Source organism: Pyxicephalus adspersus, chromosome 4 (genome assembly GCF_032062135.1).
Source record: "Pyxicephalus adspersus chromosome 4, UCB_Pads_2.0, whole genome shotgun sequence".
Lineage (NCBI taxonomy): Eukaryota > Metazoa > Chordata > Amphibia > Anura > Pyxicephalidae > Pyxicephalus > Pyxicephalus adspersus.
The window spans coordinates 41,003,280-41,014,839 of NC_092861.1; the positions used below are offsets into that span (position 1 = coordinate 41,003,280).

The 11,560-nt window shown below is 34.8% G+C and overlaps 1 long non-coding RNA gene across 1 annotated transcript in view; it reads right to left on the bottom strand.

Moving 5' to 3' along the window:
• Positions 1-9,975, bottom strand: part of LOC140330027 (uncharacterized) — a 29,916-nt gene extending 19,941 nt beyond the window's left edge. Inside the window, exon 1 of the long non-coding RNA XR_011920578.1 lies at positions 9,942-9,975. This is a non-coding gene — a long non-coding RNA (uncharacterized lncRNA). The remainder of the gene's footprint in view (positions 1-9,941) is intronic.
• Positions 9,976-11,560: the final 1,585 nt, after the last annotated feature.

Sequence of the window (11,560 nt, forward strand, 5' to 3'; positions counted from 1 at the left end):
TTTTATGTATCCTTTTACAATGTATCTTTTTACAATGTATCTTTTTATGTATCCTTTTATAATGTATCTTTTTACACCTGTTTTGAGGTGAGAGAGGGAACATACCATTCATTTGTTTAAATGAAATATATCTAAATATATCTAAAAGATACCAACTGGAGGTAAGGTAAATTAACTTTATTGTACTAGAAGGTATTTATTAGAGATAGGCAAATACACTGAGAAGTGCAGAACACTTTGTATTATGTGTGTACATTTGCATGTTATTTTTGTGTTTTTACTTTAACTTTTATTTGTTAATAGGATGGCAGCATGGCTTTACCAGCATAAGTGATGCAAAAAAGTGTTTTATATGTAGCTGTCAGGAGGTGAATTGGTAGTTTAAGGTTGTATAAATGGAAGTCAATGTACATATCGGTTTTTGTATAGTAAACATATTCTCTTGTGCGTGCGCTCTTTAAGTCCTGCATTGCTATCCTTTTAAAAAACATATGTTCACTCATCTCTAGTTGCCTTTCAACGGCATCTTTCACATTCAACTCAAGAACATTTGTTAGCCCCTTTCGAACAACTCCAGTGTGTTCGAAATGTCCCTTGACCTAATTTGCAAATGCACAGAACAAATAAAACAAAGCACTTTAAATGTATGAATCACTCTGCAAATTATTTATAACTATATCCCTATAGGTTTGAGACTACCCTGTTTTCCCAGGGTTTTTGGCATAAAAAGTGAGAGAGCCAAGAATCAGGGAGAGATATCCAACTATAATTTGGAAAAACTAAGGTTAAAGGCCAACAAGGCTACAAATGTGACCAGAGAACATTGTCATGTGTAGCATTAGCAATACTCAAAAAGACAAACAGAAGGGCATTTTGACATAGATCACACAATAAATGTCTGTGAGAAGCAAAGGAAAAAGTGGTTGTCTGAAATGTTTGTTGGTCCAAATGGGTATGGTATGCAATGGACATATGGTTCTTGGACTAAGGGTGTAGGAATGCAAACTAGACCCAGAAGTCTTTGAATAAAAAACTGGATACAGATCTATCTGCAGAAGAGAGGCAAGGGTCCCAAGGCAAGATACAGAGGGCAGACTAGAATTTAGGTAACATAAATTAGTAATACCAATAAAAAAACACAGCAATAACAAAAAAGTTGTGAAAACAGTATGGACATCAAATTAAAAAAATAACTGTGTGACATGCATTACAGGAGCAAAATGAATACAGGGATACAGATCTGTCTGTGACATTAAAAATACAGAATTATATGTAAGAAAAAATAATATGTAATTGTAATAGATACACGAAGGTGGAATTCTCTGACACATATGTACATAGACATGGCTAACCTGAAAAAGAACTGACATCTGCTTTGTATTTCTTGCCAAACAACAACAGTCATGTATAATTGTTTTATTAGTATTCTTTTATTTACATTCATTTTAATATTGTTTTGTTATTTCTCTTTTAATAAGTACACATGGGCGTTTGAGACTAACGTTCTGAATTTATTTGAGACACCAAGAAAAACGTTTCTATTGGGAAAATGGAATTACATGTCTCAAATTATGTAGTGACATAGACCTTATTGCAGTGATTAGCTCAAAGGAATAGAAAACAATCAAAATATTTTACTGAGGCACTGCAGACTAAATCAGTACAGCCCAATTTTCAGAAGTTGTGTTGTTTTTCTAATGGTTAAAGTAGGAAACTCCTTTTGTTTCTTTTGCTGCCTATCTCAGTGGTCCTCAACCGCCAGGAGGACCAGTACCTGCCATGGGCTGTGCTGAACCTGGCTGCATACTTTACTGTAACAGGAAGGATCTGTGTTCTTTCATAGAGCCAATCACACACAGTAAATTGGCCCCCAACCGACATCTCCCCAGTCCATGGAAAAATGCTGTTGCATAAAACCAGTTTGTGGTTAAAAAAAGGTTGGGGACAGATGGTCTACGTGTTGTGTCCCACGCAATGGTGTTGTTATGGTTTTCATTTTGTAAGTTAGCTAGTTTGTCACTCTCTTCCCCCATAGTTTTTATTATTTGCATACATCCAGCCTCCTTTATTCATTGTATCAGAAATCAAGCACCTGATATCATGTACGGCATCTCTCTCTACATACCCTGGTTACGTTATGCCGCTTTGATCTATGGAACACTTTGTAAGATCAGTTGAATCAGAATACTATGAGTCCCATTGGCTTGATCTGTCTTCTTTTCACCGGTCCAAAAAACACTACAGGTAGGAGAGATGAAATATAGATGTGTACAAATGTGCATTGGTGGAAATATTTCAACAGCTGTCTAAGAGTAGATATCCATCTCCTCCGCAAAGATATATTAGTTTTTGCAAAGTGAACAGGCTATATATCCTTAGCAAATGAACCCTAATAATACATGTACCTAATGTGGATGTAAACTGCCATATTATGTATTATCTGTTTCTATTATATACAATTTACATACTAAACTATGTAGAGTCTGCCTAATCTTGGCAATAGGCAGACTTAAGTCTTTAAAGACATTACAAAATGGAAACATGATGAAAAGTGCTGAGTTGTCTGTCCCTATGAGTTTATTAAGATACATTAAGCTATATTGTGCATGTACTGTGCTTATTTTTAAGTTCCCGGAACAATGTTTTAGTGTAAAATCTATGCCCTCAGCTCAGCATTAAAGGTTGGCTGGTACTCAGCAAGACTTGTGCAATACTTTCTTGGTGAAGCTTCATATGGATGACTTTTAAAATATAACAGGAGAGACAATGGAAATGTTTTTATGGGCCTCAAATGCAGACTCATCTGATAGATCAAACATCCTATTTTATTTTTTGGGGTGATTTAAGTGAAAAATGTATTAGGTCCTAATATGAATTGCGGTGAATACATTTGTATATGGTTTAGCGAAATAGGACATAGTGTGGAAATGCCCTTCCACTGCAAGAATCAAGTCTGCGGAAATGTGGTGCTCATCCACTGTAACTAAGTTAGAGTTTTAATAATGTAGCATTTATGTGATCAACATTTATATGCCACAACAATCAAAAACTGTATACAGTATACTCTTACTGTATCTTTCTCATTCTCCTTCCAAATATGAAGTTTTTCTCACTAGGCCAGATATCTTAAATTGAAGAGCATTAGTCTCAGGCCAAAAATCAATAAATCAATATACACAGCTGAATCCTAATTTTGTATCTTTTTTTTGTAATTCCTAATTCATAAAATCTGTCTCTGATTTTGGGTGAGCAACTTTGGCTTATTTGCCAGTGACACCAGGTCCTGCCTTTTTATTTTAATGTCAGGTAAAGCCGCTAGGAGTTTTCCGAATCACTCGGCATAATTTTGCTTCATTTGCTGTTCTGTAATACACTTTTTTTTAAAAATGGTTCAGATTTCTGTTGACCCCAAGAACCTCTAATAATAATTAATATGCTATATGTGACAACACATAGGTACAAAAATTAGTCAGTGACATTAGGCATTGCATAGCAGTATACTGTAACAATGTCAGCTTTGACTTTGCTGTTAGATTACTTTTTACCCTGATGGCTGGAAAGAGCAAGTTAATAATGTCACTGATCCTTGAGTAGGTAAGGTGTTAAAAGCCTCCAGAAGACACAAACAAAGGTCAGGTTGCAAACAGCCTATGTGTGAATCCTGACATAAACAAGCACTTATGGTGTACGCTAACAGAATATCTTTCCTTTGGCCTTGTAAGAGACGGAGTTGAATGAGTCCTTTTAACAGGGTGAATTTTTTTTAAATAATTTTTTTAAGATTTTTAATGTAATGTAATAAATACAAACAACACAAAGTAACACTAAATAAAACGTTGTCCCAGGCCAACATAACCCAATTTAGGAAAAGGTAGAATAATTAAAAAATATGTATATAAAATACAAAGGGAAGATACAAATGCATTATTTTATCATTGCAATGAAATAACCACATGGAAGGGTTTTGAAACATAATAGTCATCATGCATACATTCAACAAGCTGTGTTAATGAGGTGAAAGAGAAAAAATGACCATGACGTTGGCCACTCTCTTTCCCTGATGATCTTTTGATGCAGCAAAATTTATCCTTGCCTTGTTAGATATGTAGGGTGTGGACTACTAAAGCAATATAAACCGTTCACATATCTAAGTGAATTATGCCCTTACAGCTTACTAAAAGAGATAATGTTCTGATGTCTGTTTTTAAATTTCCTTGAAGGTGTTTGGGTTTTCATTGCAAAGTGAACTATCACAACATTTAGTGAGCCAAGGCTATTATCCCTTGTAAGGTGATAATTCATCATGGTAAGTGAGGCATGCATAGAGATAGTCCCCTGTTCCATACAAGATAAGGACTGTAGGTTTGTTCTTAAGTTGAATTTGTATGTAAGTGACAACAGATACAATATTTTAATAAATGCAATTCGGACGGATGTTTGTCTCAACATATATTATTATATTATTAGGCAGTGTGGTTTCAGTTACTGTATAAAATCCTCACTGTAAGCTAGTCACAAACAAAGCAAGAAAAAAAAACTTTATGGAGCCTAGACATTTAAATAACTTCTGGAGCAAGCTGTGCTTTAAGATGCAAAAAGAAACAACTGCAGAGTTTGTCTTGGTCATTAAAGAGTTACAAGAGTTTGCAGAAGCTTGCAGAAGAAGTCTCAGCTGTGCAGGAAAGCCTGTTCTTATCTAGGTGTCGTCTGTATGTCGGATGTCCTTAACTTGAAGACTACCTGTATTAGGTAATGCATAATTGTAACACATACATTTTTACCCCCAGTAATGCCTATATCTTTTTATTAAATGCATAGCACCTTTACAAGTATTTTTTAGGGTCAATAACATAATTCCTAGATTGAACTGGTGTAGAGATGACAAAATTCTGGGAATATGGATGCCTGTGTAGTTTTTGGCTGTATTAAAAAATTTAACACATAGCAGCTCCTCCTGCAACCTCTTCCCTTGATTGTGATCACTAGAGCATGAGGAACTGGATATTTCTACCTGCCTCCAGCAGCCCCCCTCCAAATCTTTGCTGTTTATGAATACCTTTTACTTATTGTCTAGCCACTTTGCTTGCTTGCAAGAGCAAAGAGAAAGAGACCTGTGTAAGCTTTAACTCATACTGATGAAAGCTTACGCTCCAAGCTGTCCAGTGACATAAAGGTGCCTGGTGAATAACTCTCTGGACATCCAACACTGCTTTATTGAAAGAGAGGAAGTTTATCACCTATTCCCCATACCAGTAGGAACTGAGGATTTGTTTATGTTTTTTCAGGTAGCTGAAAAGATTAGCAATGGAATGAACGGAAGGTATATATCTGAAGATGCAATATAAAAAATTAAAAATCATTTTGATAAACATATCTAAATACCTGAAATAATGTCTCCTAATCCATTATTAAAGAACAGCTGGAACACCTCTTGACCTGTGCAGACAAAGTAATCTTGGGGGAAGGACTGACTGGTTGGGATAGGTCTTCCCCATAGAAAAGTACCAGTAGAAACACATTTTGATTGAACATTTATGTTTATCGAGCAACTGCTGTTCAGTTTAGTATATTACACAACTGATATTTTGTGTGTAGGTAGCGGTGTCTTTTTCCAAAATGTTAAATATGACTACAAAATGTTTTGTTTAATACTGGTGTGTTTACTGATTCTTCCTAATGTTAAACTGTACAGTACAGTCTGTGGTGACCCATGCTCCCATGTTTATTGCTTTGACCTTTACAGCTGATTTGTAATGCATTGTCTGACCTTTCTTTGTAATGCCTGCGGTCTGGATCTGACCCTGTTTCTTGCCAAGGTGTCTGCAACCAGAAAGAAGAATACTAACCTGATCAAATAGGTCCCAAAGCAGTATGATAATTAACCAGCTAAAACTGGTTAATAACTTTATAACTGAATTGAGTTTTATAGTTTTCCTAATGCCCTATATTTAGATATAATATTATGGATACTTGATGACTGTCACATTTTACATACAAGCATACATGCTTTAAAAAACTGCACAATTCCATGTCATAAAGCTAAATATCAGAATGGGGTATATTTGTATACCTGCAATTAAATAAAATAGAGAGATTTCACAGCCACAGATGATTTAATATTACAGCAGATAAACCCAATGGAAAAGTATAAATGATTTTGGGTGAACAATGTCCTGTACTGTGAAGAACATGTAAATGTTTAAAAAAAGCCTTATTGTCTGTTTCTGAGCCGTGAAGATCATATCAGATTAAAAATAAAAGGGAAAAGAAAGACTATAATAGGAGAACCTGGGTAATCCAGCAAACCAAAAATAGTTTTATTTGCTATTGCTATGATGTTTTTACTCTTGGACCAGATCTATTACAGGTTTGCTGGATCAGGTCTTGGAGAACTTTAACAAAACAGGTGCACTGTAATAACCTTTTGACTCCCTGGCGTGCCTACGCTCCCAAGCTTTATCAGTTTCGCCTATCCCTCCAGCCAATCAGGAAATAGCTTCTTAATCATCCCTGGCTATTTAGCTAGCTCAGACACAGCACTCAGCATTCATGCAACATGTCTCCACTATTTCTGATCATTTCTTTTACACCTGTTAAATCAGTGCTTCCCTTGTACAGCTCTTGTGTTAACCCCTGCTGGACAGTCATGTACCTAAATATCTATGTTACGTAAAAGATGTACAGCCAAACGTGGAAGAGTTCTAGTGCCTATATTTTATTTACAAGCTATATTCAATAGCCTATTTACAATATCATGTTACTATTTATTCAATGTACAGTATCTCGTCATTAAAAAAAATTTAACCAGTCAATGATACAGCTGTCACTAACTTATGTGATTATGTATATGAAGGTAGATTTTTGAAAGGAAGAAGCCACCAGTATTAGCATCTGTATTTCTTTTATAATAAAGCATTAAATATATACTATTTATTGATTTATGTATAATTTCAGTAAATGTTAACTAGCCTGTCCTTCCTGATCTGGAGGTGGTCCAGGTGCAGCCAGTGTTGAACAAAAACAGAGAATTAAAAAAAAAAAGATTGGTCAGGACAGTCTGCCACCAATATTGATAGTACAATAATATAAAGTGGATCAAGGGGACTAGAATGTGGTTAATGCACTTTATATTCTGAAGAACCCATTCACCCTTTTCTCTTTAACATGTGCCGTGTTAGATGAATCTAAAAAATGGGCATGCATTTCACACTCCGTGTGTTGAATTCTGCATTTGGATGCTGCATCGTGTCAGCACATTGGGGTGCCTTTCAAACTAATTAGCACCATAACACATTTTAACTTGGCTGGCCATATTGAGCACATTGATGCATTTATTACCACAACTTACTGCACCCCAACAGTATTTTTTGGCCCTAAACCCATAATGTTCAACTTCTGTATGTATGTTTTTATTAGCATACTGCAATGCAGTAAATAATTTGTATGTACTGCATGAAGCTCACATGTGTCTTTTGTGCAATATTTTGAAACAACAAAGAAAAAATTCTTACAAACTGTCTGGGACATTGTATTGCCCATTACCATTACTGTTTGAGATCTCAAAGTTGGACTTATTAAGGTTTTTTTTTTTGGGAAGCATGAATAAAAGTTGAAAAAAATGAAAAATCTCACTTCTGCAACCATCCTTCTAGTTTGGAAATGGTATTATTCACTAGGGGGACTATCTGTAAATGTCACAAGAGGTAATTCAGCATACGTTTATAGTTAGAAGTACTTTATTGATGGATTTTGCAAACATCTACTAGGCATATCAGTAAAGTGTTGATGCAAATTCTTAGCACTCATCATTAATACTCTGAGTTCAAGAAAAATTTGTTTTTAAATCAGATGTTATCTATTACACATGAAGGATTCAAGTAATGCTGTAGATTAAAATGTTGGCAACAGTTCTAGACTCCGCTCTCAAGTTTGATATTAGTGAGGAAATATATGTCAAATATACAATATCTGTGTATTAGAAGCATTGGCTCTATTTTGTTAACCCCGATGGAACGCTAATGGGAGAAGACCAACTACATTGACTGATGACTTTCCCAGTCTCATTCACAAGGTAAGGAGGGCATTAGGGTAAATCCAATAAAAACCGCCTGAGATAAAATGTTGCTATTAATAGCCAGGCAAGAACAGGCACCAGCTATTGATACCTGAGGGATAATGTTATGTCTACCAATACATATTGTGGAATAGGCAAGGAAATATTTCCATTCTCAGGAAATATTTTCAGCAATTCCTAAATTGCTTTAGGAAAAAGCTGGATGCTTTTCTAAATGCACAGAATATAACTGGATAATTAAAGCTTTGAAGTAATGATAACAGGCTGTTGATCCAGGCAACATTCAATTGCCTCATGGAATCATGGAAATCTCCCCCCTGTTGAAGCAAATTGGCTTTTTTTGCCTTCCTCTGGATCAACTATGTCCATAGGGTTTAATATCTGTGATATGTTTATTTCCCTAGTGGTTGAACTTGATGGACTTATGTCTTTTTTTTTAACCTGACTTACTATGTAACAATTTAATACTTCTGTAATGCTTTAACCCCCCTAGAGGTAACCCCGAGTGTGACTCGGGGTAGAAAAAAGTTGCTAAAAGTGGTAACCCAGAGTCACACTCGGGGTATGTTAACCTATAGGAAGGTTAGTGAATAGAGCGTTTACCTAATCCACCAGCATCCCACGCCATCCAGCGCTGCGATCTCCGTCTTCTTTCCTCTTCCTTCTTCCTGCTTCTGCATCCGATGAGTCACCGGGGAGTTCCCGGTGACGTCGGTGCGTGTGTACATTGCCGGCGTGGTGGGGCGGGAAATTCAAAATCAATTTGTATTGCATTCAATACAAAATAACTGTAATAAATGCAATACCTTGGATTTTTATGTGTAAAAGCAGTACATTGTTTTCAAGAACATTTATTTTACAGTATATATAATAGTATGAGTATATTATGTATTAAATTTTAAAAAATTTAAATTTTTTTTTTAAATATATAGATTTTTTACTTTATTCAATTTATTGTTTTTACATGATTTTGTGTTTCAAACTTTTTTATACTACTACTATTTTATAGTGTAAAATAAATTTTCATGATGTACCGCTTTTAAGACTGGGGAGGATATACTACTATCAGTGAAGCTGAGTGATCCAGTAAACTTGGAATGGATCTGGTCCAGGATTCAAAACATTTGCTAGCAAATAGCACATGACTTTGAAAACATCCATTCTAGGTTTGTTGGATCACCCAGCTTCACTGATGAAGCTTTAAAAAATCAGGGCCAATGTCACTGCATGTGAACAAACATGCACCAACGAGCTTGTTGTTGTGTGAATGTTATCCTTATTTAATGTACAGCGCTGCGTAATATGTTGGCGCCATATAAATCCTGTTTAATATTAATAATAATAATAATATAATAATATTAATATTAATGAAAGTGATTTTTTTTTTATGTCTACAGCCACCTGTTACTTTTTATAATAGTCAAATCAAAAATAAAAAAAAAAAAATATATATATATATATATATATATTTTTATATATATATATATATATATATATATATATATATATATATATATATAATAGTTGTAAGCAAATATACCAGACAACAGGAACAGCATAATATACATTTGTATCAATTTATATAGTCTAACAAAAAATGCAACATAAAGAAAAATGCTTACTGCTAAGCAGCTTGACTCCAAATCAACAATACACAATGTTGTACATTCACAGCACATAACCCATTCAAATATTAAAGTGTACTTCTGTAGGTTTCTTTCAGAAATTCATTTAGTCTTCTGTATTGTGGCTTGATTAAATTAAAATAAATAATAAATAACTTTTTGAAAAACATTGGTATGGCATACAAGTTATTTTTTACCTAAGTAAGAATACATTTTTTCAAGATCACAAAGTAAAATCGTACCATTATGTGTAAACGATACCAAGAAAACCTCCTGTCTGTCTACTTCAACTGTAGCATTATTCTGTATGACATCTAAAAGACATGAAAGCAAATAAACTGTGATTATTGCCCGAAAGTGCCAAGAATGATGGTTCTTCAAAAGGCTGTTTTGAAATCTTAAAACAACCTAAGAATTCAACAAGATCAGTTACATATTTGCTTTTCTTGTCTATAAGTTAAGTCATATATACCGGATCCAGCTTCTCTTAAATAATGTACGTAAATACTGGAATTATGTCCTGTTTACCTTATTATAAAGGCTTTCAGAAACTGCAGTACTAGTACAGGATGTGCTAGGGATTTAAATGGAAACTACAACAATAAAAATGCTTTTATAGGAGCCAATTGACTCAGCAGTAAGCACAAGCTGTGCTCTATATGTAATATAAGTGAATGCACTCAAGTCATTGTTTTTTTATCAGATGTAATTATGTACCTGGTTTGAATGTAGAGGAAAAATCTAAATATGTATTCAAATCCTTGATAAATTAATATATGAACTGGGAGAACTATTCCTCAGCCCATGGTTATTTTTTTTCTTGTAAATACCAAAATGATGTTCTTTAGAAGACTGGCAATATGAACAGCTAAACGAACATAAGACATAGTTAAACCAGCACTGGTATTATGCCATGTGATGGACAGTTGTAGGAGAACATGTCATCAACGCACAACAAGAAGTAAATGATAGAAAAAAATAAAAATTGCCTAGTTCACTTCCCTAAATCCAAAGTGGCTTGATGCTTTCTGTCTTGACAGGTTCACTTCCATCAGAGTAAAAAAAAAAAGACTGCAGACTTTTTTCTGCAAACTTTGTAGCAGAATCGTGGAGAACAGTCTTCTAATTACAATTGTTCTGAAGATATCAATATTGCACAGGTTGTAACAATATAAAAATATATAAAGCTTCATGCTACTCATGCATGTTAAAGATTATATCCTCCTACGCTTTGTGTAAAGAGACAATGATACAATATTGTGCTGATTCTTCATGAACTCTACCTCACTTGTTTGCTTTTAAAGTAACTGATGCAGAACACAGAACAAGTATTTGTATGCAGTCATTTAGTGTGCAAACAGATGTTAGATTAAAAACACAGCCTGCCATGTAAATCAGTGCATGTACTCATTAATTCTGTTTTCTCTTAAAGAACAAAGCTACTTTTTTTTTGTTTTTGTCCTGATGACCAGGTTGCAGAAAGTCAAAGCAGTCACTTGCTACACATACAAAAAGTTTCGGGTATTGTCTTGGAGGAAGGAGTGATGGCAGAGGACTGGCATAGTAAGTACCAATGGGTTGAGGAAGGTTAGGCTATGTAGAGACACTTTGACCGAAAAGTACAACAATCCCAAATGGTGAAGGTGACACTGATTTAACTGCAGAGTGTCTACTGCTCTGCTTTCAGCTCTCAGCCCTTTTATCATAACAGGAAATAATGACAAAACAGAAGTAAGCCAATGGAGACCTCTGTTAGCAGCTAAGGGAACAGGAAGGTTTAGAATCACTGGAAAGATTTATTTGCTGCCTGTGTCCATTGGGGAGATTTTCAACACCTGTTACACTACCAAGTAATGAGTGT